Source organism: Cenococcum geophilum (genome assembly GCF_001692895.1).
Source record: "Cenococcum geophilum 1.58 unplaced genomic scaffold K441scaffold_22, whole genome shotgun sequence".
Lineage (NCBI taxonomy): Eukaryota > Fungi > Ascomycota > Dothideomycetes > Gloniales > Gloniaceae > Cenococcum > Cenococcum geophilum.
Genome location: NW_027137580.1, coordinates 1,407,969 through 1,413,968, shown reverse-complemented (window position 1 = coordinate 1,413,968; position 6,000 = coordinate 1,407,969).

The following is a 6,000-nucleotide window of genomic DNA, read 5'->3' as shown; positions in this document are numbered from 1 at the left end:
GCTTAACTAGTATAACGAATATCAATCCTCCTTACTTACTATTGCCATTGCAATATAAGTCTCGCTGTCCCAAAATTTGCTAAAGAAATAGTGGTTAACCAAGTGGTAAATCTTAAACTGTTATGACCTTAAATTGCCTTATAGATAGCCTCAGCTCGTTACGTGATGGATAGAAATAGTAGAGAATCGTAAAGCTTATCTATTGGTCGGTTAGCTGCTGATAAAGCAGCAAGGGTTGGTCAACTGTAGGCAGGGCAGCGGGGTCTATTATAATAGCAGTACGGTGCCAGCGACGGGTCGGTTCCCTAGGCAGATCGGCACGGAGTCTTGTTACAGGGTTGGTTCGCAGGCATATCGGCGCGAGATCTTATTAGGTTCATAGGCGTATCGGCATGAGACTTGTCGGGTCGCGGGGCATATTAGTTGCAATAGTTATCGGGTTCGTAGCTGCCGTAGATACTAGCAGTTCTTTCTTTTGTGGGTTGCCCATCCTTCACGGTATCCTCCACGAGAACTTCCTGTCTAGATCACGCTGGTAGCCACCTCTGTAGCTACCTTGGGAACCACAGGTGTCTTGGAATTCCCCTCCACACTGAATCTTCTGAAGCTTGTTGAATGTTTGTGGAGAAATGGATGACTGTTGCTGCTGATCAAAGATGCTGTTCGCAGAGCTGGGTTGTTGCGGAGGTTGTTGCGGAGGTTGCTGCGGATATTGCTGCGGATATTGCTGCAGAGATTGCTGCGGAGGTTCTTGCGGAGGTTGCTGGTGGGTTGGGATATCGTTCACAGATCTGGCTTGTTGTGCCGGTTGTCCAGGCGCGGTAGGGGTCAGAGGAGACGTCTCGGCGCTTGAGTTGAACGGAGCTTGCGCGGACGGAGCTTGTGTAGACGGAGCTTGTGGAGACGGAGCTTGTGGAGACGGAGCTTGTACGGACGGAGCTTGCGCTAGTGTAGCTTGTGGCTGTCCGTTATTGGGATTCCCTCAAGAGTTAAACTTCTTTATAGCGCGTATTTGGTGCTCAATCTCAATCTCTTGTGGAGTCCATTCGTGCTCTTCTTCTGCGTCAATAACCTGCTCCTGAATGTTGTCTCTAATAGTACCCCCGTCCATAGGTACAAACACTCCATACTCCCGCAAGAAGTTAAGGAAGTCTCGTACAATATCCTTCTTCACAGGAGTCCATGTTCCCTTTGTCCATCCAACAAAGTCCTCCCTTACACAGTACCATAACATAGTGTCGTTGTATTCGCTATCTTTATAGTGTGCCATACGGTGTAATAAGAATCCGTTTAAGTCTTGCTGGTTCGCATCTTTAAGGTTAGTTATGTCGGTATTCCATGTCTCTAGGTTAATGTCGTCCTCGTACTTCTTCGGGTAGGTTAACGCCATGATGGCGGACGTGCGTAGGTGGATTTGGGTATTAATCGTGATCCTGAGATCTGCGAAGGTACACGGAGGGTGTTGAGGTAGTTGTTTGACGCGTTTCGGACGTTGACTTGGGACCCTAGGTTCAGTGACACTTCTGACCTAAAGTACTCGACCAAATCTTCGTAAACGTGGTTGTTCGACGCGTTTCGGTCATCGACTTGGGACCTTAGGTTCAGTGATACTTCTGACCTAAAGTACTCGACCAAATCTTTGTAAACGCGGTTGTTCTACATAATAGACGCAACTTAGTATCTCCTAGTACTCAGTAACACTTCTGTTACTAGTTTTCCGCAAGTCTAAGGTAGCACAGTATCGCCGGGATCCATTCCATATGAGCGCATATAGCACCCCTACACGAGACTGTCTCTTCTGTTCGAAAACCTAGCTGCTCTATAGTTAACTATATATTCAACCACTAATCAGTGTTGGTTACATAGGGTGACTTACCAATAACGACTACTCGAGTAGGTTATAGTGATGTTGGTTGATAAAGCTTATTCATTGGAATGAGGAAGGGCGAGGAGCTTAAGACTCCTCGCCACGCTAGTGCCGCGGCGTCACGTGACGACCGCTTGCCTCATTCCCGACACTTACTACTCTTAATATTAGGCTCTTCCTTATTTCCACCAGATTCCACCTATTATCTCCCTTTAGTGTTAACTTAAATCTTATCTTAAGTCTTATCGCTTTTATTAGATAACAATTCCAATTTATTTTAGAGATCCTATATTTAATAGACATTAATAATTTCTAATATTTAGTTAGTTCTTACTTAAAGTATATTCGCCAGATCTAGCTATAAGTCATTATAGAGTAACTGCTTATTAAACTTTATATCTCTTATTCTAATAACCCTTTTCTAACTAGGAATATAGATTTGGAATATATTCGTTAAATTATACCCTACTAAATATCCTATATAGGCCCTTAGCGCAAGCTTATTTAGACGTAGAATATTATATTTAAGAGGGTAGGCCCTATAGCCGTAGACTTATAGGTGGCCTGTATTTAGTTTTAGTGATAATATACCTATAGCTAACTAGATTCTCTTAAGCGGTGTCTTCCACCTAAGTCTTCTACTAGGCGTTTAATTAAGTAAGTAGGCAGCTACTTTATAAACTTTAGAATATAGCTCCTCTAGTAGATAAGCCTTAATTCTTATACACTAAGCCTTCTATATAATTACCCCCCCAAATTATTCCGCTGGACCGTTCTATGATTAAGTATTAAGTGCTAATTTTTTAAGAGTAATTCCTTATTTAGCTACCCATTCCTTAAATTCGCCTATAAAAGACGTCTCTTTATTTATATGGATAATAGCTACCTTAAAGCCATATCGTCGTTTAATAACATTGCAATATTTAATAATAATTTAGGTAAGGGACGACTTCTTAGCCATCGTCTTTACCTTATTTATTCGCGTTACGTCATTAAAAAAGTATACCGCGTACTTATTGCTATTAAATGCGACTATTCCGGGTATTAAATTAAGGTAGATTCTATAGAAAGGAACTAGCAACTAAGTTAGTAGTCTTCTTAATATTACCTTATAAGCTTTACTCACTCTATATAATTTATATTCTACTATTGTCGGGCTTTTTATAATCGCGCCTGTTACTAACTAAGGTAGTTACTTAATTACGCCTTTTTCTGCATGGCCTAATTGCTAGTACTATATATAGCCTTCTGCCTAATTTAGCAAAGGCTTTAATAAATGCTTTATTGGCTTTAATTAAGTCGCAAATAAAGCCTTAAGTAAGTCACTTTTTAGCTTATTATATTCAATAGTGTTTTAACTATAGTAGCGGCCATAGTAGGCGTATATCTTGTTGTCGCCATAAATAAAAGTGTTCTCTTTATTGTTCTAATAGACTCCCTTATTATTAAGCTTATTAAGATATACTAAGTTAGTATAAAAGCCTAGTATAAAGGCTACTCCTAAGAGCTATATCTGTCTCTTCCCTTTAGGGTTATCTATTGTAACTACAGCTATACTATAGCCTACGATTTCTTCTATATGCGAGCCCGTATAGACGTATTCTAATATAGGCTTAATATCGCTAATAAATCTGGCTCTATTGTTAAAGACGTATAGGCTAGTTCCTAAGTTAAGAATTACACTATTACAAAGCTTATAGTCGGAAGCTATATTATTAGCTCCTATATAATAAACTGTAAAGTTTCTATAGGGCTGTTAAGGGCTCTACTAGTTGCTATCCTTTAGCTTTTTATTAGCTCGATCGTCCTTCTTATTAGCTTAATTGTCCTTTTTAATTTGCTTAATATAAGCCTTAATTTTAGGCGTTATATTAGTAATTTTCTTATCTACCTTCTTCTAAATTTTATTACTTGGTTTTGTCACGGAACCCCACCGCAGGGGCCTCCATAGGAGAGCCCCGTGCTCTCGCGTACACCTCGCGTACAGCTTATGTCAGCTACGCGTAGGTATATCACCTCCTTACGCCCTCGACCCTTACGATCGATCGCGCAACGTCTTATAGACTCCTCGAATATATACGCTTTGTAGCCACTGCCCCCGTCCTATAACATTACGTTGCGCCTTTTTTTACCACTGACGCTTAGCCTACGACTAATTTTACATCTCTGTAATACTGCAGGCGCTGCTAAAAGCAGCGTGTCTATAAATTACCTCACTTTATACTCCTAAGAAACCTATAATAGTAAGACAATATTCTTTACTAGCTACTATATTAAACCTAAAGAACAATCCAATACCTATACTTAACCTATAACGCTAATTAATCCTAGGAGAATTTAATTTATTAGCCCTAGCCTTAACCCCTAAAGAGACGGACGCTAATAATGTTTTATTTCTTATTAACTATATAACTACGGATAAGTAAACGGAAGGGCTATTACCTATTAAAATTAAAATACGAGACGTCGAGATATTTATAAAAATGGTAGTATCCCTTGACCCGTCAGGGCGAGCAGAGGGGAAGGCCTGTGCGCGAACACCAGAATCAGAACAACGTGTAGAATTCAACCATTAAATACACCACCACCATGCCTTCTAATCACGCTAGAATTAATGCAAATCTTGTTCAGAAGACCTAATATAAGATTCCCCCAAATAAGTTCTTAATACATTTTTTAATACCTTTGAATATTAATAACGTCTTAAACTACCTACTAATTAACGGTAAACCCCAAGAAACCAACCAAATAATAGCGCCGATACGCCTGCTATTACAACTTTAATAATAACCGTATAAGTTTATCAATAATTAACTACCTCCCTTACTAATTCAATCGTCTTCTTCTCCACCTACAGTAATCCTTTTTAACTAACACTAAGCTACGCATACTAAGAAATAACTATAGCTAATACTAAGTTATACAAGCTTTATCTTAAGTATTTATATACTTTAATAACGAGGTTAATACTAAGCTATATAAGCTTTAACAATAAAATTAATTTAGATAAACTAAACTAATAATAGCGCCGGTATACCTACTATCTTAACCTAATAATAACTATACTACTCCTATAGTCTAACCAACAGACCAATTGCGCTGTTACGCCTATAATCTAAATGCGATTTAAACGCAACCTAAACGTAATTTAAATATAAACCAACTAACTAATCGTGCCGTTATACCTATAATCCACCAACTAAATAACCGCGCTAGTATGCCTATAATTAATCAACCAACAATAGCGCCGATACGCCTACTATCGCGAACAACAACAATTACGTTAATGCACCTATAATCTACCAGCTAACTAATAGATCAAACTCCGGACGTTCAACCTACTATTACCACCTAACGCTTACACCATACTGCTATTATAATACTATTGCTACTCTACCTACAGCCGATTAACCCTCGCTACTTTATTAGCAGCCAACTACCCTTACTACTCTACCTGTAGCTAATTAACTATTTACTACCCTACCTATAGCTAACTAACTTCTACTACCCCGCTTATAGTAACAACTATATATAAAGTGGATCTTTGCCCCTTATATAACCCTACCGCTTACACTATACTGCTACCCTAAATAGACAACGGCTATGCTAATACGCCTACTGTCTACCATCTAACGCTAGCACCGCACTGCTACCTAACCTCTGCAATATACCTCTCGCAGTTAAACTAATACCTTACTGCCCTACTATAGTATTATAATTAACTTCTACTGCTTCGCCTGCAGCTAAACCCATACTTACTACTCCGCCTATAGCTGTACGAATAGACCCTAGCTGCTCTGCCTGTAGCTAATCCTAATTCAACCATCGCTGCTCTGCCTGCAGCACTACTACCAACTTCTACTGCTCCGCCTGTAGTAATAACTATACATAAGGAAGAGCTTTGTCCCTTAGGATACGACCCCGCCGCTAGCACTATACTACTACCTAAATTAATAAGCTTCGCGCCAATATGCCTGTAGATCTACAACCTATTAATAGACGAGCTCTATACTTAACCTACTATTACTACCTAACGCTAGCACCGCACTACTATAAGAACTGATACCTTGCTGCTCTGCCTATAGCTAACTAACTAAACAATTGCGCTAATACGACTGTAATTTACTAACTAA